This window comes from Bos mutus, chromosome 10 (assembly GCF_027580195.1).
Source record: "Bos mutus isolate GX-2022 chromosome 10, NWIPB_WYAK_1.1, whole genome shotgun sequence".
NCBI classification, from domain to species: Eukaryota; Metazoa; Chordata; class Mammalia; order Artiodactyla; family Bovidae; genus Bos; species Bos mutus.
In genome coordinates this window covers 833138-853108 of record NC_091626.1, presented here as the reverse complement: position 1 = coordinate 853108, position 19971 = coordinate 833138, and the positions used below count along the sequence as shown (strand labels likewise).

General features: G+C 38.7%; 1 protein-coding gene across 9 annotated transcripts in view; it reads left to right on the top strand.

Moving 5' to 3' along the window:
* APC (APC regulator of WNT signaling pathway) overlaps positions 1–19971 on the top strand; it is a 131681-nt gene that overhangs the window by 22928 nt on the left and 88782 nt on the right. Inside the window, exon 1 of one of the 9 annotated variants that reach the window (XM_070377177.1) lies at positions 12685–12782. The exons of the other annotated variants lie outside the window; for them this stretch is intronic. The gene's annotated coding sequence lies outside the window, so the exon portion shown is untranslated. Of the gene's footprint in view, positions 1–12684; positions 12783–19971 lie in introns of those variants that run through there. 9 annotated transcript variants of the gene reach the window in all.

Below are 19971 nucleotides of genomic sequence, written 5' to 3'. Positions count from 1 at the left end.
TTTCCCCATCTATTTCCCATGAAGTGATGGGACCAGATGCCATGATCTTCATTTTCTGAATGTTGAGCTTTAAGCCCACTTTTTCACTCTCCTCTTTCACTTTCATCAAGAGGCTCTTTAGTTCCTCTTCTCTTTCTGCCATAAGAGTGGTATCATCTGCATATCTGAGGTTATTGGTATTTCTCCTGGCAATCTTGATTCCAGCTTGTGCTTCTTCCAGCCCAGCGTTTGGCATGATGTACTCTGCATATAAGTTAAATAAGCAGGGTGACAATATATAGCCTTGACGTACTCCTTTTCCTATTTGGAACCAGTCTGCTGTTCCATGTCCAGTTCTAACTGTTGCTTCCTGACCTGCATACAGATTTCTCAAGAGGCAGGTCAGGTGGTCTGGTATTCCCATCTCTTGAAGAATTTTCCACAGTTTGTTGTGATCCACATAGTCAAAGGCTTTGGCATAGTCAATAAAGCAGAAATAGATGTTTTTCTGGAACTCTCTTGCTTTTTCCATGATCCAGCGGATGTTGGCAATTTGATCTCTGGTTCCTCTGCCTTTTCTAGAACTAGCTTGAACATCTGGAAGTTCACGGTTCATGTATTGCTGAAGCCTGGCTTGGAGAATTTTGAGCATTACTTTACTAGCATATGAGATGAGTGCAATTGTGCGGTAGTTTGAGCATTCTTTGGCATTGCCTTTCTTAGGGATTGGAATGAAAAGGGACCTTTTCCAGTCCTTTGGCCACTGCTGAGTTTTCCGAATTTGCTGGCATATTGAGTGCAGCACTTTCACAGCATCATCTTTTAGGATTTGAAAGAGCTCAACTGGAATTCCATCACCTCCACTAGCTTTGTTTATAGAGATGCTTCCTAAGGCCCACTTGACTTCACATTCCAGGATGTCTGGCTCTAGGTGAGTGATCACACAATCGTGATTTTCTGGGTCGTGAAGGTCTTTTTTGTATGAAGATCTTTTTTCTCATGTCTCTACATTGTTCTTTATTGCATCTGTACTGGTCTTACCTAAAGCAGATATTTGCAATACCATCATTGGATAAATGTCAGCCAAACAAAGCCAAAACAAATTTTGCCATTGTTCTGAACTTTAGGGCAAGGGTCACAGTGCTCTGGGGCTCATCTTCCCCGTATAAGCTCATTCTTCAGAGTGTGTTCCTTCCTTAGGGTTGCAGGCTACCATATGGCATGCAGAGAAAGTGCCAAACGAGTGACAGTGAATCTTGTCTCCTTGTTTTAAAGTCTGCTAATTAATAATTTTAGTTACATCTGCCAAGTCCTTCTTACCATGTCATATAGCATATTCACTACTGTAACACCAGGGCATATTTAGCCTAATACGTGTTTAACGTATTTAATATCATATAAGAGCAGTGAAGCAGAATTAACTCAGACAAAGTTAATTTCTGAGTTATTCCATTGTTCTTATTTCTTTTGCCTTTGCTTATACGCCCACCTTCAAGGATTACCTTGATAGTGCTGCCTGATAGATTTGCCATACTCCCATAAGACAACCCCAAACTGTTTAGTTTTAGTTATTTAACTAAATGAACATAGAAGTGTGGAAATGTCTCTTGCATTTAAAGCGATTTTGTTCTAGATATCTTCCAGAGAAAGCTGTGGTTACCCATTGATAAAAATTTGTGGGTCAAGAGAATTTTTTATGGATTCCAAATTGACATTGTCTAAGCTGTTTGAGATTTTTTGTTTCCACTTATTCTATTATTTAAAAAATGTATTCACTCAATAAATGTTTATTGAGCATCTGCTGCTGCAGAGCTAGGTGCTAGGATGATAATAACTGAACATGTAACTTTTTTGGTAATTAATTTATTTTAATTGGAAGCTAATTACTTGACACTGTTGTAGTGGGTTTTGCTGTACATTGACATGACTCAGCCACGGGTGTACATGTATTCCCCACCCTGAACCCCCCTCCCACTTCCCTCCCCATCCCATCCCTCAGGGTCATCCCAGTGCACAGGCCCTGGGCGCCCTGTCTCGTGCATCGAACCTGGACTGGCAATCTATTTCAGGTATGGTAGTATACATGTTTCAATGCTATTCTCTCAAATCATCCCACCCTGCCCTTCTCCCACAGAGTCCAAAAGTCTGTTCTTTACATCTGTGTCTCTTTCGCTGTCTCACCTATAGGGTCATCGTTAACCATGTTTCTAAATTCCATATATATGCATTAATATACTGTATTGGTATTTTTCTTTCTGACTAACTTCACTCTGTATAATAGGCTCCAGTTCCATCCACCTCATTAGACCTGATTCAAATGTGTTCTTTTTAATGGCTGGGTAATATTCCATTGTGTATACATACCACAGCTTTCTTATCCATTCATCTGCCGGTGCACATCTAGGTTGCTTCCGTGTCCTGGCTATTGTAAACAGTGCTGCGATGAACACTGGGGTGCACGTGTCTCTTTCAGTTCTGGTTTCCTTGGTGTGTATGCCCAGCAGTGGGATTGCTGGGTTGTATGGGAGTTCTATTTCTAGGTTTTTAAGAACTCTCCACACTGTTCTTCGTAGTGGCTGTACTAGTTTGCATTCCCACCAACAGTGAAAGACAGCCTTCAGAACGGGAGAAAATAATAGCAAACGAAGCAACTCACAAAGAATTAATCTCAAAAATATACAAGCAACTCCTGCAGCTCAATTCCAGAAAAATAAACGACCCAATCAAAAAATGGGCCAAAGAACTAAACAGACATTTCTCCAAAGAAGACATACAGATGGCTAACAAACACATGAAAAGATGCTCAACATCACTCATTATCAGAGAAATTCAAATTAAAACCACAATGAGCATACCATCTCACACAGGTCAGAATGGCTGCTATCAAAAAGTCTACAAACAATAAATGCTGGAGAAGGTGTGGAGAAAAGGGAACTCTCTTACACTGTTGGTGGGAATGCAAACTGAACACGTAACTGTTTATGAAGCATGAGACTCTGAAGGAGAAACAAGCTGCTCTGGGAGATAACACAGTCATCCTTTAGTATCTGTGAGGGGTTGGTTCTGGGACCTTGGAGAATATCAAAACCCGGAGATGCTCAAGTCCTTTATATTAATATAAAACAGTATAGTATTTACATATAACATACACATATCCCTCCCATTATACTTTAAATTGTCTCTAGGTTTCTTATAATACCTTGGCAGTGCTATGTAAGTAGTTGCCAGGCTGCTTGGCAAATCCAAGTTTTGTCTTTTGGAACTTTCCCCAAATCTTTGCTATATATTTTTGATCCATGGCTGGTTGAATCCACAATGGTTAAATGTAGAATCCAAGGATATAGAGCACCTCCTGTACTTGGATCTAGGTGGATGATCTAACATGAAGTGCTTATGAGGATGAAGTAGTTTGACCAACACTGGCTTAGGAGTCAGACTGCCACTTCACTGTGGGTGGACCTGAATTAATTTTGAAATTTCTTTGAGCCTCAGTTTTCTATGTGTGTGAATAGTAATCTTTAATTGCAGTTCCTACGCCCTTTGGCAGTGAAAGTGAGTGAAGTCGCTCAGTCATGTCCGACTCTTTGCGACCCTGTGGATTGTAGCCCACCAGGCTCCTCCGTCCATGGGATTCTCCAGGCAAGAATACTGGAATGGGTTGCCATTTCCTTCTCCAGGGGATCTTCCCGACCCAGGGATAGAACCCAGGTCTCCTGCATTGCAGGCAGATGCTTTAACCTCTGAACCAGCAGGGAAGCCCAAAGCACTACCAATTTTGAATTAATTTGTATTTTCCTTAAGAAAGGCTCCCCCACAATTTATATATGTACCTTGGATCTGCCTTTGGCTACCTTAATTTTTTTCTCCTTCAAATGTGATGATTTCAAATTGTGTCCAACTTAGAGGTACTTAACTTTTGAAGGAAAAAATAAAAAAATAATGTGTGTTGGTAGAAATTTTATAAGATTAAGAAAAATTACGATTTTTATAATTTCTACACCCAGGGAAGACACTTGATATTTTAGTGATCTCTTTTCAGTCTTCTCTGTGCACATACATAGTTCATTAAAAAAAAAGACAAGGCTAGTTGGCTAGTTAGTATCATATTACAAATTACGTATTTCACTTTAATATGTAATTTTATAATTTATTTTTATAATTAATAAATTTAATTATGATTATTAAATTATATAATTTAATAAGTGTTATAAATATGAGTTAATAATTTGATAATTCTCCATTTTCACTTAATGTCACATGAATTATATAATACAATTGTATCTAATTATCTTCCATGACATAATTTTATTTTTTTCTATGAGATTGACTTTTTATTTAGATTCCTCATATAAGTGATCCCATGCAGTATTTGTTTTTTCTGCCTGGCATATTTCACTGAGCATAACGCCTTCAAGGTCCATCCATGTTGTCCCAAATAAGTAGGGTTTCCTTCATTCTCATGACTGAATAATATTCCAGTGTGTGTGTGTGTGTGTATCATCATTTTTATTTGTTTACCCATTGATAGACACTTTTCCATATCTTGGTTATTAACAATATGCTGCAGTAAACATGGGAGTGCAGAACTCTGTTCCATACCCTGCTTTCATTTTTGGGGATACATCCCCAGCAGTAGGGTTGCAGAATCATATGGTAGTTGAATTTTATTTTCTTGAAGAACCTCCATGCTGTTTTCCACAGTGGCTGCACCAGTTTATATCCGCACTAACAGTCCACTAGGGTTTCCTTTCCTCCACATCCTCCTTGGTATTTGTTATTTCAGACTTTTGATGATAGCCATTCGAACAGATGTGAGGTGATACCATTCTGGTTTTGATTTTCATTTCCCTGATGATGAGTGATGTTGAACATCTTTTTATGTATTTGCTGGTCTTGTGGATGTCTTCTTTGGGAAGATGTTTATTCAGTTCCTCTGCCCACTTTTTAATCCAGTTGTTTGGTTTTTTGGCTATTTAGTTGTGGTTTTTTAAATGTAATCAATATTTTGGATATTAACCCATTAGATATATGAGTTAGAAATGTTTTCTTCAATTTGATAAGTTGCTTTTTCATTTTGTTGATGGTTTCTGTCTCTGTGTAGAAGCTTTTTAGTTTGATGTTGTTCTACTTGTTTGTTTCTGCTTTTATTGCCTTTGTTTTTTGGAGTCACATAAGAAAAATCATTGCTGAGACTGATATCAAGGAGCTTACACTCTATGTTTTAGGAATTTTACAGTTTCTGGTATTAAATATAAGTTTCTGATCCATTTTTTGTTGATTTTTGTGCACGTTGTAAGATAGGGTCCAGTTCATCCTTTTGCATGTGGCGGTCCGGTTTTCCCAATACCGTTTATTGAAGAGACTGTCTTGTCACCATTGTATATGCTTAGATCCTATGTTATAAATTAATCTACCATATTTGCATAGGCTTATTTCTGGGCATTATTGTCTTCCTTGATCTGATGTCTGTTTTTATATTAGTGTCTTTTTTTTTTTTTTTTGGAGCATAACTGATTTGCAACTACCATACTGTTTTGATCACTATAGTTTTATAATAAAGTTGGAAATCAGGATATGTGATGCCTCCAGCTTTTTCTTCCCCCCAAGATTCCTTTGGCTATCTTGGGTCTTTTGTGGTTCCATAGACATTTTAGGATTGTTTGTTCTGTTTCTGTAAAAAATGCTGTTGGAGGTTTGAAAGGGTTAACGTTGAATCTGTAGATCACTTTGGATAGTATGGACATTTTAACAATGTTAATTTTTCTAATCAGTGAGCTTGGAATATCTTTCCCTTTATTTATGTCTTCAGTTTCTTTCATCACTGACTTATAATTTTCACTGTACAGATCTTTCACTTCCTTGGTTTAAATGTATTCCTATGTATTTTATCCTTTTATATTTGGCATAACTTTAACTATCTTTAAGTGTGCCAAAAGTATAATCAACCTAGCTGTTGTTATCAGTCATTGAGTTTGTTTCTAAAATTTCCTTTGTGGAGACAATACTGAGTATGTTTGAATATTAATATTTGTATCTGATTGTATGTAAGATCATTTCTTTAACTGGACTTACTTCAGTATAACCATTCTATTTTTATGCATTCATTCATTTATTTTTGATTGTGCTGGGTCTTCATCGCTGCACGTAGGCTTTCTGTGGTTGCAGCCCTCTGGGGCTACTCTGCTGTGTGCAGGGGCTTCTCATTGTGGTGGCTTTTCTTGTTGTGGAGCATGGGCTCCAGGCACACAGGCTTCAGTAGCTGTGGCCTGTGGACTCTAGAACGTGGGCTCAGTAGTTGTAGCGAACGGGTTTCCTTGCTCCGCAGCTTGTGGAATCTTCCCAGACCAGGGATCAACCCACGTCCCCTGCACTGGCAGGCAGATTCTTATTCACTCTACCACCAGGAAAGTCCAGTATAAGCATTTGAAGGACTTTAAAAAGCTACTGCTTATTTTTTTTTAATGTATCCTCACTGACCCACAATATTTTAAAATACCGTTTTCTACTTAATAGGGGAAAATTATATTCTTTTGTTTTTATTTCTTTGATTCCTTACTGTAGTGGAACATTTTCTGTATATTAGTCCCTATTGTTTTTCTCATGTTAATTGCTAGTACGTGACTAGGAAGCTTTTTGACAGGAAAAAAGAAGTTTGTTTTTTTCCTCTGTAGGCAGATGCAATTAGGCTGTATAGCCCTCTGACTTTAAAAACATTTCAAAACAGTCTCCCTATTGTAGTGCAGTAGGAGCTTTGATGGCAGAAGCTGGAGTGACGCACGGTGCTCCGCAGTTCTGACGGTACTCACCTGTGCCTGGACCTCGTCTTCAGAGATTCTGACTTAATGACGTTTTTAAAACTTCTCAAGCTCCTAAAGCGATTTTATTGTGCAGCCACCCAACCTCAGAAACTTAACCCCAAGTAGATGGTTATATTTTACAGTAATATTCATTATTCAGCATTTGCATTACTATTATTCCTTGTGGGATCTGCATTGCATGCCCTTTGGAGATTAATTTCAAATCATTCCTTATACTAATAGGACTTAATAAACAGCATATTATGGTGTACACCATGAGACATTCAAGGTACAATCGGGTGTGGCTCTCCCCTAGAATTCTTACAGTCAGGACTAGGAAAGGGGATGTACACAGAGGCACTAATATGTTTGTACCATAAAAGAGGCAGGAACAATGGAGGGAAGATGAGGGTGGATTGAGTCTGGGTGGAATGGTCGATTATTTCATGGAAATCTGTGTTTAAGCTGAACCTTGATTTGGACCAGTAGAGCAATTAATAGTCCTTTATGTGTAAAAAGTGTTTCACAGTTTATAAAATTTGTCTATACTTACACATCTGATCCTTATAACAGCTCTGTGAAATAAGCCAAACAATTGTTCTCATTTTACTGATGAAAGAGTAGTCAAGTAGAATCAAGTAGAATAGTTGTGACATCCGGAGTCCATAGAGCTATGAAATGAAAGATTCAGAACTTGAAACCTGATTCTTCAGTCTGTGTACGCTGGAGCCTTCTACTGTACCACATTATAGTAAAAGCAGAAAGTTCTGTATTTAAGGTGAATTTTAGAATTGGCTAAGTGATTAGTTCGGTGGCTCAGACGGTAAAGCGTCTGCCCTACAATGCGGGAGACCTGGGTTCAATCCCTGGGTTGGGAAGATCTGGAGAAGGAAATGGCAACCCACTCTAGTATTCTTGCCTGAAAAATCCCATGGATGGAGAAACCTGGTAGGCTGCAGTCCATGGGGTCGCAAAGAGTTGGACACGACTGAGTGACTTCACTTTAACTTTCAAGTGATTAGTTTGATTGGACTGGTATTAGGATGCACATTTTAGAATAGTTGAAGATAAAGCTTTAGTGCAGTTTAGGCAGAATAATGGCTCCCTAAAGATGTCCACTTCCTAATCCCCAGAACCTGTGAATATGTTGCATTATGTTGCAAAAGGGAATTAAGGTTGAAGATAGAATAAAGTTGCTAAGGAGATACCCTGGATTGTCAGATTGTGGAGGTGGGCCAATGTAAGAACAGTCTTTCAAGTAAGTCCTTGAGAATGTAAAAGAGAAGAGCAAGAGTCAGAGAAAAGGCTAATGACCGTGGAAGCAAAGTGACAGCTGCGACCTGAGAAGAGCGCAGTCCCCCACTGCTAGTTTCGAAGATGCAGGAGAGAGCCCTTGGCCCGGGACTGAAGTTGGTCTCTAGACCCAGGAAAGGGCAAGAGAACACATTCTCCCTAGAGCCTCCTGAAAGAAGTAAAGCCCTGCAGACACCTTGATTTTAGCTCAGTGAGACCAATTTTGGAACTTGCTTTTTGAAGTAACACAGAACACATATATATTATATGAGGACTGTGTGTGTACCTCCCACTTGGTCTATACACCACCTAAACTCCCATTGCCTGTACAGCATTTCAGCTCCTTCTCGTGTCCCATAAAAACTAGAAAAGAGGAGAATTGGTCTTCAGAACCAGTTGGTCTTTGAAATGTGACTGACTTTATTTTCTTCTTATGCTTCTTTGTCATACCCTAACCCAGTACAAATCTAAAGACTGGAAGGTTGTTAAATGAATTTGAGGTTTATTTGATTGCTTAGCCCCTGGAGAACCTATACTAGTACACGCCTTTTCAATACATAATTATTATTTTTAAAGAAAAAAACTTTCATTGATCTCTTTGTAGGCATTAATCTAGTCTATTCTATTTGAGGTCTCCAGTAAAGAGAGTTGAGTATTAACAAAGTGCAGGAGTCGAAATAGCTGAATTCAGAGCACTGGTTTTAACTCATTTTATACTAGCTGATATTGTTGCCCGTATTCTTGTCAGTTTTTGAAATCACAAGTGTTAAACTGGGCCTAACATGCTCATGTCAAAGTGGAATGCAAAGTTTAAGATACTAAGAATCCTATTATTCCTATTCAGAATAGAATCCTATTCTTTCTATTCTATTTTTTTTTTTTTTTTAAGTTACAGAAGGTTCAGAGGGTTTTTCTGTTTTTTTAACGTGAACTATAGTTCACTGGTTTTAACTCATTTTATACTAGCTGATATTGTTGCCCATGGACGGAGGGGCCTGGTGGGCTGCAGTCCATGGGGTTGCTAGGAGTCGGACACGACTGAAGTGACTTAGCAGGCATGCATGCATGCATTCATGCATTCGTATTTATAACATTTATTTGAAAAGTGAAAGTGTTGGTCACTCTGCTGCTGCTGCTAAGTCGCTTCAGTCGTGTCCGACTCTGTGCGACCCCATAGACGGCAGCCCATCAGGCTCCCCCGTCCCTGGGATTCTCCAGGCAAGAACACTGGAGTGGGTTGCCATTTCCTTCTCCAATGCATGAAAGTGAAAAGTGAAAGGGAAGTTGCTCAGTCGTGTCCGACTCTTAGCTACCACAGACGGCAGCCCACCAGGCTCCTCCGTCCATGGGATTTCCCAGGTAAGAGTACTGGAGTGGGGTGCCATTGCCTTCTCACTCAGTCGTATCCAACTCTTTGCAACCCCCTGGCAGATTCTTACTATCTGAGCCACCAGGGAAGCCCTCAACATTTACTTATGAATATTTATTAAAAACAGACGAGGTAATCCTGATGAGCACAGATCATTTGAAGTCAGTGACTGTTTATTGGTGTAGTCTTATAATAGCCTTAATATACAACTTATTTCTGTAGTAAATTTTAATCAGAAAATATTTTTAATGCATACAGATACATGTAGCCTGAATATGAAATTTGTAACTTATTTCTGGAGTAAATTTTAATCAGAAAATATTTTTAATGCATACAGATATATGTAGCCTGAATATAAAATTTGTACATAAATAGGGATGGCAGGAGCTTTATTCTGAGATACATATAAACCTAGTAGCACAAATTTTGGAGAAGGAAATGGCAACCCACTCCAGTACTCTTGCCGGGAGAATCCCAGGGGCGGTGGAGCCTGGTGGGCTGCCGTCTACGGGATCGCACAGAGTCGGACATGACTGAAGCGACTTAGCAGCAGCAGCAGCAGCACAAATTAATGTTTCAGTGACCTCCACTGTTTCCATATTTGTGCCAATACATTTTGATTGTATGTTTTTAATTGTAGTTTTAAAAATAACTAAGTATACGGAAACATATACACTACCATGTGTAAAATAGATAGCCAGTGGGAATCTGCTGTATGATTCAGGGAGCTTGGGATGGGATGGGAGGTGGGAGGGAAACTCGAGAGGGAGTATACCTATGTACATATAGGTATACATATGTATACCTGTTGCAAGAAGGGGACCCCTTCCAGGGTCCGAAACTGGGCTCTTGTCTAACACTCGGAAATGAATTGTCTGAGGAGACACGTGTGCTGACAAAGCAAGAGATTTTATTGGAAAAGGGCATCCAGGTGGAGAACAGCGGGGTAAGGGAACCCAGGAGAACTAACTGCTCTGACACGTGGCTTGCAGTCTTGGGTTTTATGGTGATGGGATTAGTTTCCAGGTGGTCTTTTGCCAATCATTCTAATTCAGAGTCTTTCCTGGTGGCGCACGCGTTGCTCAGCCAAGATGGATGCTAGCCAGAGGGATTCTGGGAAGTGGACTGACACGCGGTATCTCCTTTCGGCCTTTCCCGAACTCTTCGGGTTGGTGGTGGCTTATTAGTTTCCTATTCCTTATCAGAATCTCCTGTCATAAAACAACTCATGCAAATGGTTACTATGGTGCCTGGCCAGGGTGGGTGGTTTCAATCAGTGTGATTTCCCCAACATACCTATAGCTGATTCATGTTGATGTATGGCAGAAACCAACACAATATTGTAAAGCAATTATCCTTCAATTAAAAAAATAAATAATTTTTAAAAATAGCTAAATATATTGTTATACAAAATTCAAATCAAACTTTTGTGGAATTGATGAGAAAACTGGTTTGCAAATCTTACTGAAAAAATTCAGTTGAAAACATTGTAAAATGTAAAGTTTTAAGATTGGCTTGCTTTGTGATTTGAATTATATTGATTGATGAATGTATAATGGTCATAGCTTTCTGTAAAATTTTTTCACTTGAATCACTAACTTTTATAACACATGTAATAAAAATTTAGACAAATACTTTGGCTACAAACTGGTGTACTAAATAGTAGCTTGAATCATAGTCAGAGTCAGGAGTTGTTTCTTAGGGTACTAAGAAGTTATTTTAAAAGCTTTTTAAATTCTGTGTTTAGAAGGGTACTTTTTCTTTCCAGAAGCTTTAGGCCTTATGAGGAATTATCTGTTCTGAATTTGTCACAAATAGTTGATGACTAAATAAGTCCTAGTCAATGAATCATGCACTTAAAGTAAAGAGAGTCTTGAAAGCCTTTTGTAAAACTAAGTCATCTTGACAAAAGAGATATTTAGGACAGAACCAAGTTGATTAATGTTTCTTTTACTTGAAATATCAAGGGAAGGTGTTTCTAAATATATTTAAACTTTTCATTTGTTATATATATATTTAATTACTAATAATATGTGTTTCATTTGTTCATTCAACAAATATTTAGGGAGTATTTGCTATATAAGCATTATAATACAGACACAAAAGAAAAAAGTATCCAAAAGCAGAAAGGAAAAGCAGAAATTACTCCATAATCCACCTTCCATGGATAACTGCTGTGAATATCCACTCTATGTATATCTGTGGGCATTTTGCTATTTGTCCATTACTTTTCTAATTTATACCATTTTTATTAAAATGAAATTGCTCCAAATACACTGTTTGATAGCTTGCTCAGTGCTTTTCTTGCTATTAATTTGAAAAATTAAGATCATAATAAATATATTTCATTTAAAGACCTAACATTAAGTATTCTTTTAAATTTGAAATAGATCATGAAAACTGATTCCCCCCACCCCCCACATTTTAAACCAGATTTTAAATCCAGTTTAAATCCTTGGCAATTTGGATTTTGTCCTTCTAACTAATAAAAAATAATTCACACTTTACTTGGTTAAAAGTGAAATGTGGAATTTGCATTGAAATATTCAAGTCACAGATTAGTAGTGACTCATAGCATTTACTGTGTCAGGATGTGTTCTGAATACTGCTTCATATATATTTACTCCTATTCAACGTTTCTATTCCCATTTTGTGGGGGAAATTAAGCACTGAGCCTTTAAGTGACTAAAGTCACACAGCTAGTAAATCACAGAAGCAGAAGATTTAATCCAGATTATGTGACTTCATGATTTTGGTCTCAACTACTCTTCTGTACTGCCATCATAGCTTTTCTGGAAACTTGTGTTTTTAATTCATAGTTCCAGTGATTTACCTAGCAAATCGGTGATTTGCAATGTAACATTATTTGTTTTGATACATTTAGTAGAATTCTTTTTCTCTGTGCTGCAAAGCTGTAAATCTTAGCAAGTATCGAATGAGATGTAATTCGTTACTCACCCACCCACCTCTAGTATCTCGTGCTAATAATTTTTCTGCCCCATGTACCTCCCCCACCCCACTGTTTCTGCTTGTCAGCTTCCGTCGGCTGCAGTGGGTGGCCCGGAGGTAGAGTCCAGGGGCGCTAGGTGCCGGCCTGGGCTCGGAGCCGTGCGGTGGGGCGGGGCCCTTGCTCTGCTGCCCTTTGAGTTCAGAGTGCGAGTCGGAAAGAGGCGCGTGGAGCCGCTGTGTAATCGCTGGATGCGGACCAGGGCGCTCCCGTTCCCGTCGGGGACCTGCCGATTGGCTGCGCGCGCGCACACGTGACCGACATGTGGCTGTATTGGCGCAGCCCGCCTGGGTGTCACTGGAGACGGGATGGAGGTGCTGCTGGGCTCGGAAATGGGGTAGGTGCTGGAGCTACGCTGGCCCAGCTTGCTGCCTGGGTTGAGAGCGGGCGGGGGGGCGACGGGGAGGCGATTTTTCCTTGCACTGTCTAAAGCCGATGGCCTTACCTTGGCACAGGGTCTGCAGCCACAGGCCAAGCGAAAAGGCAGGGGCGTCTCCCCCCACCTTCCCCCTACTGCAGCACCGGAGATGGATTTCTTGTGCTTCTGATCCTGGGTTTTTGACAGAAGAGGGAGAAGGGGGAGGGGTACGAGTGTTAAGGGGAGACTGGTGAGAGAAAGCTGTTTTTGAAGGTAGAAAGAGGTTTTGTTTTTATAATGCCTGTTGACAGAGTAGAGTGGAATAACAGTATCTAAGGAAACGGGTAGAGGACAACAAAGAATGGAGCATATTCATGGCAGGGGCGAAAGCTGTAGCCCATTGAAAGGCTTCTTTTCCTCCCTGGCCACAGGGACACATGCAGTGGTAGCCAAGAGAGGGGATACAAAGCTGCTGCTGATGGCTGATGTGAACCTTGTGGAAAGGGCAGCTTGGGAGAGGAGGAAGAGGTGGAGGCAGGTACTGCAGAGCTTGAGTGGTGGCTTTGGTTGATTGATGAAATTTTGGTTACCAAAGAGCCTGCCTTTGCAAACGGTCTCAGTGAACTGCCTGTGAATAGGGTGGCAAAAAGATACCAGTGCCTTTGTTACTTTGAAGTCACAACCCTAGTGCCTTTTTGCAAATGACTGCAGCAATGCTTTCTCCCACCCAGGCTGAAATGATAACTGCAGAGGAGTAAGAACCCTTGCAGCAATGCTGTTGGTAGAAGTCTTTTTATAAAAAGCCATAATTTATAATTACAACCTGTATAGAAGAAATTATTTAGATTTTTAAAAGTAGGAAGAATATCTGGCTATGAATGTTTTGACAGTGGACTGTATCAGACACTTTGATTCTATATCACAGAAGAGATGTTCAAATTCTTTGCTTCAGATAAATCCTGTAGGAAATCTTAATAAATTATGTATGAAGCAGTGGATCTTTTCCTTTGTTAACATAGCTTTCTGCTATTAATTAGGTTATTCAAGAGTAAATCACTTTATAATGTAAATTACTTTGGGAAAAATTATTGTGATAAATTTTTTCATAGGCTTAATATTTAAGATCTGTATTAAGTATTTCTATTACTTTTTGGTCACTTTTAGATATCATTGAATAAAGTCTATAGGTAAATATTTCAAATTAAAGCACCATGATTTTTCTTTTAGATGTATTTCTGTCTAGTGAATACTCATAAGGTATACTCTTGATATTGAGTGTTTTCATTGCACTGTTTTTTGTTCCTTTCATTAAATGTCTAAAAACATGTTTTCAGATTGAGTATAGTTTTAAATGCTGTCTTATCTTTATGCATATTTATGGTAGCCAGCTTGTCACACCTCCCTACTCTCTGATCAGAATGGCAGTGGCTTTGTAAAGCACCCCAGGGTCAATGTATCTTAAGTAGTGTTCATTATGTATTAGAAAGTCTTGAAAGAACCTTTTATTTTTGTTTTAGAAATTTTTTTTCAAGATAAGAAATTGAACTTGAATAAAACTAGCCTGGTTTTCACTGATAAATAAGCAATTTTATTCTTTATTTTTAAAACTATTTTTGCTCTAAGAATTATTAATCATGTATATCAGGGTTAATAGTCCTTAGAATCTCTTTTTAAAATCTGATGAAAATTGTACCTAGAATTAATGGTGTTATATTAAATTTTTAAGTGAAATGTTTTTTGTAGTATATCTAAATTTTCTAGAAGATCCTTTGATATATTTTTCCAATAAGTTAAAGAAAAATTTAAGTGAAATTTAATAGCTAATGCCATTCATATCTTTGAACTCTGGTATAGTTTTTGAGAGTTTATGGTTCTTATTTTTATATAAATTATTTTGTTTTACTATTTAAACAGCTCGGTGTAGCGTGATTTTCATTTTAAATGATAAATTATTCCTAATTACGTATATTGTGACTTTATACAAGGTCATGTATTGTATATAAGGACATAAAGAATGTAAGTCTTAGGTTTTGTTCTAAGTCTGTAAAACTATTTTATAATGTCGCTTGTTGCATAACATACAAAATAATATGTAACAGAAATTACTTGAAAAGCAGTATAAATCAACAAATCATTCATTGAATGAAAAAGAAATCTCGGTTTTGAGTTTTTAGCTGTGGTGTAAAATACGTGAATTTGTAAAATACGTGGTAGCTAAGCAAGTGGAGATGCAGCAGTTTTCATAATGACATTCATAACATACTTTTTAAAGATCATCTTATTAATCAAATTAATACTTGTGCTAAACAGAATAATATTAGATTGAGATTTTAGGGGGATTAAATAAGAAAGAGCTAAAGTACGAAAAGTTGATTTCTTTTATATTTATTATGAAATACCTAATATAAGACTATACTGTTGGCTTTAGTGGTCTTTGAAATTATTGTTAATTAATATGGGTGGCTCAGATGGTAAGGAATCTGCCTGCAATGCAGGAGACCTGGGTTTGATCCCTGGGTTGGAAAAATCCCCTGGAGAAAGAAATGGCTACGCACTCTAGTATTCTTGCCTGAAGAATTCCATGGACAGAGGAGCCTGGCAGGCTACAGTCCACGGGGTTGTGTCAGTGTTGGACACAACTGAGCATCTAACACTTTTACAATTGATATGGTCAGAATTGAGCTATTGAGGAGTTCAGAAGTTAAATATTCCTAAGTATGTCTGTGAAGTGAATCAAAGCTGTTAATTGCGGTCTTTCATGCCTTGCTCTTTCGATTTTTGCCATTTCTCTTATTTTTAAAAGTAATCTCACATAATTTAGCAGTCTTCTTATATTAAATGTTTTCTTTAATTTTGACCTCCCCCGCTTTGTTTTTTTACCAATCTCCGAGTGTAATTTCACCTAGTACACAGGATAGGATAGGGTAATATGATGTAGAGAAGATGACTTGAGGAAGTACATTCACTACGTAGTTGCTGCTGCTGCTGCTGCTAAGTCGAGTCAGTCATGTCCGACTTTGTGCCATCCCAGAGACTGCAGCCCACCAGGCTCCCCTGTTCCTGGGATTCTCCAGGCAAGAACACTGGAGTGGGTTGCCATTTCCTCCTGCAACGCATGAAAGTGAAAAGTAAAAGTGGAGTCGCTCAGTCGTGTCTGACTCTTATCGACCCCACGGACTGCAGCCTACCAGGCTCCGTCCATGGGATTTTCCAGGCAAGAGTACTGGAGTGGGGTGCCATTGCCGTTTCCGACTGCGCAGCTAAGTACCTACTAAATGCCAGACAATATAAAGGTACAAGACATGGAAACTAACCTCCAAGAAACTTACAGTAGAACTATTTGAAATATTATTGCTACTGCATTGAAAACACAGCTTTGGCTACTCCTACAATCTTTAAAGATTTATGTTATCTAAAATGTCTTCTAATGTCAAGGAATGTGGTAGTTTGCTGTTTGAAACACAATGCCTTGTAAAATCTGCTTGGAATAGCAGATAATTCTGAAATTAAATTTCTTTTGAAGTATTAAGTGCCTTGAATGTAAAAGATGAAGTGATTTCTAGATCTTCTAGCTGTAATAGTCAACAATTTGTGGTACTTGGTTTCCATAACCTTAGAAGGAAAGTTACACAGATCATTTCTTGTTTTGGTATAGATGACATCTCACTTGTTAAGTATTAGGTATGTTCTTGAAAATTATTTTTGTAAATCAAATCATGACATCATCAGTCCGACAAGGCAAGCTTGCACCCCTTTATTCCCACTCCCCTTATAGGCACTCATTCACACATGTTCTTAAATATGCATTAATTCTTGTGAAATGTTCAGCATTTTGTGTCTTTTTTGTAGTTAATGAGGCTTTTTTTTAATTGTGGTAAAATATACATACATAAAATTTACCTGCTCAACCATTTTTAGGTGTATATATAGTTCTGTGGCATTAACTATTGTTGTGAATGTATCACACAATTCATCTCTAGTTCTTTTTAACATTCCCAAACTGAAACTCCACTGAGTAAGCACTGATTCTCCATTTCTTCCTCCCCAGTTCCTGGCAACCACCATTCCATTTTCTTTCCCTATGAATTTGACTTCCCTTAGAAACTCGTATAAGATAAGTCTTCAGGGTTCATCTATGTTGTCGTATCTGTCAGAATTTCCACCTTTTTTGAGGCTGAATAATATTCCAGTGACACCACCCTTATGGCAGAAAGTGAAGAGGAACTCAAAAGCCTCTTGATTAAAGTGAAAGAGGAGAGTGAAAAAGTGGGCTTAAAACTCAACATTCAGAAAACGAAGATCATGACATCCGGTCCCATCACTTCATGGGAAATAGATGGGGAAACAGTGAAAACAGTGTCAGACTTTATTTTGGGGGGCTCCAAAATCACTGCAGATGGTGATTGCAGCCATGAAATTAAAAGACGCTTACTCCTTGGAAGGAAATTTATGACCAACCTAGATAGCATATTCAAAAGCAGAGACATTACTTTGCCAACAAATGTCCATCTAGTCAAGGCTATGGTTTTTCCAGTGGTCATGTATGGATGTGAGAGTTGGACTGTGAAGAAAGCTGAGCACCAAAGAATTGATGCTTTTGAACTGTGGTGTTGGAGAAGACTCTTGAGAGTCCCTTGGACTGCAAGGACATCCAACCAGTCCATTCTGAAGGAGATCAGTCCTGGGTGTTCTTTGGAAGGACTGATGCTAAAGCTGAAACTCCAATACTTTGGCCACCTCATGTGAAGAGTTGACTCATTGGAAAAGACTCTGATGCTGGGAGGGATTGGGGGCAGGAAGAGAAGGGGATGACAGAGGATGAGCTGGCTGGATGGCATCACCGACTCGATGGACATGAGTTTGGGTGAACTCTGGGAGTTGGTGATGGACAGGGAGGCCTGGCGTGCTGCAATTCATGGGGTCGCAAAGAGTTGGACACAACTGAGCGACTGAACTGAACTGAATATTCCAGTGTGTGTATACCACATTTGTTTATCCATTCATTTTTTGATGGACACTTGGGTTGCTTTCATCTTTTGGTTTTATGAATAATGCTGCTCTGAACACGGATGTGGAAATACCTTTTGGTTCCTACTTTTTCTTCTTTGGAGTATTGTACCAAATTTATGTTTTTAATTTGTATAACTTTTTAACATTTTTAACTCAATACTCTTTTTTATTTTCTTAATACTATTTAAAAAATAGTAATCAGTACTATTTAAAAAAATATTTGTTGGTGGGTGCTACCACATGCAACATGGGGCTTCCCCTGGTGGCTCATTGGTAAGGAATCTGCCTGCAATCCAGGAGACATTGGTTCTATCCCTGAGTTGGGAAGATTCCCTGGAGGAGAGCATGGCAACCCACTCCACTATTCTTGCCTGGGAAATCCCATGGACAGAGGAGCCTAGTGGGCTACAGTCCATAGAGTTGCAAAGAGTCGAACACGACTGAAGTCACTTAGCACACGCGCACGCACACAGCATGTGTAATCTTAGTTTCTCTGCCAGGGAGTGAACATATGTCCTCTGCATTAGAAGCGTGGAGTCTTAACCACTGGACTGCCAGCGAAGTCCCTCCATACTGTTTTTAAGATCTATCTGGTTTGTGGTACTAAGTCTGCTATGTAATGTTCTGTAATATCTGTCAGATGGGAAGGTCCTTAAGGTTTTTTTTTCCAAATCTCTTTTACCACAAACTTTGCTATGGTGTGCATCCATGTATGGAACTTCTTATAGATTATTTTAGTAACGTATCAGTATATAATAAATTACCCCGAATCTTAGTGACTTAAACAAGAAATCCTTAATACTTCAGAGTTTCTCTGGGGTAGAAATTCAGGAATGTCATAATTGGTTATATGGCTCACAGTCTCTCATAAAGTTAGTTAAGCTGTTAGTCAGGCCTGCAGTCGTCTGGAGGTTTGACTAGACTGGAGGATTCACTTCTAGATGGCTCACTCATAGTCTGTTGCTCCTGACTTTTGGCAGAAGGCCTCACTTCTTTGCCATGAGCTGCTCTAAGGGCCTGCCTGAGAGTCTCCATGACACTGCGACTGGCTTCCCCCAGTGATCCCAGAGAGAAAGAGCAGGAAGGAAGCCTTTCACAAGATAGTCTTGAAAGTCATGCTCCATCACTTCTGCCATATTCTCTTCATTAGCAGTGAGTCACTTAGTCTAGACCACACAAGAGGAGATGGATTAAGCTCCAGTGTTTGAAGGTATAAGGCCAAAGAAATTGTGGATGTATTTCAAGATCACTTCATGTCTGGTGAGATTTCACTGGAATTTATCCTTGGAAGAGGGATCACTGGATTATAGGATATTTTTCATATTGTTTTTGTAACAAATTATCACAAACTTAGTGTTTAAAACAGCCCAAATTTATTATCTTACAACCTTGGGGATCAGAAGTCTGAAATGGTTTTCATTGGACCAAAATCATGATAGCAGCAGTGCTATGCTTTCTCCAGAGGCTGTTTGGTGCATCCATTTACCTGCTTTTTTCAGCTTCTAGAGTCCAGCTGCATTGCTTGGTTCATGGCCTCTTCTCCATCTTTATGCAAGCAACATAGTAAACCTCTGTCTGACCCTCTGTTTCTGTCTTCACATCTCCTCTGACTCAGACTTTTCTCTTTGCTTCTTATAAGAACCCTTGTGATTACAGCAGGTCTCCCCACATAATTCAGGAAATTTTCCCAATATTAAGAAACTTTTTTGGTTCACATCCACAGAGTCCCCTTAGCCGTGCTTTCCAGGATTAGGACATGGACATGTTTGTGGGACTGCTGTACTGTAGGCATGCACATACAGTTCTTTTTCTTTTTTCAGATGTACACATGCAATTCTGAAGTGTTTTTTTTTTTTTTTAAGTTTTATTTTTGTGAATGAATGTTACTTTTTTGAGTAAATTCACACCAAATTTGTTTATAGTATGGTATATAATAATGACTAAGATGGTAACCAGATATCCATTGAAGAATATTGAAATATATGTTCCACTAGCTATTTTTAGAGTCTTGGTTTTATTATCATTTGATTTATGCTGGTATATTAGCTACTTCTGACATTGTTTAGAATAGAAGCTGAGAAACATTAAAGCAGTGTGGCTGTACCTTTGAGTCTTGTTACACCATTTCTGTGGGTACTCTATCCGAACCTCATCTTCC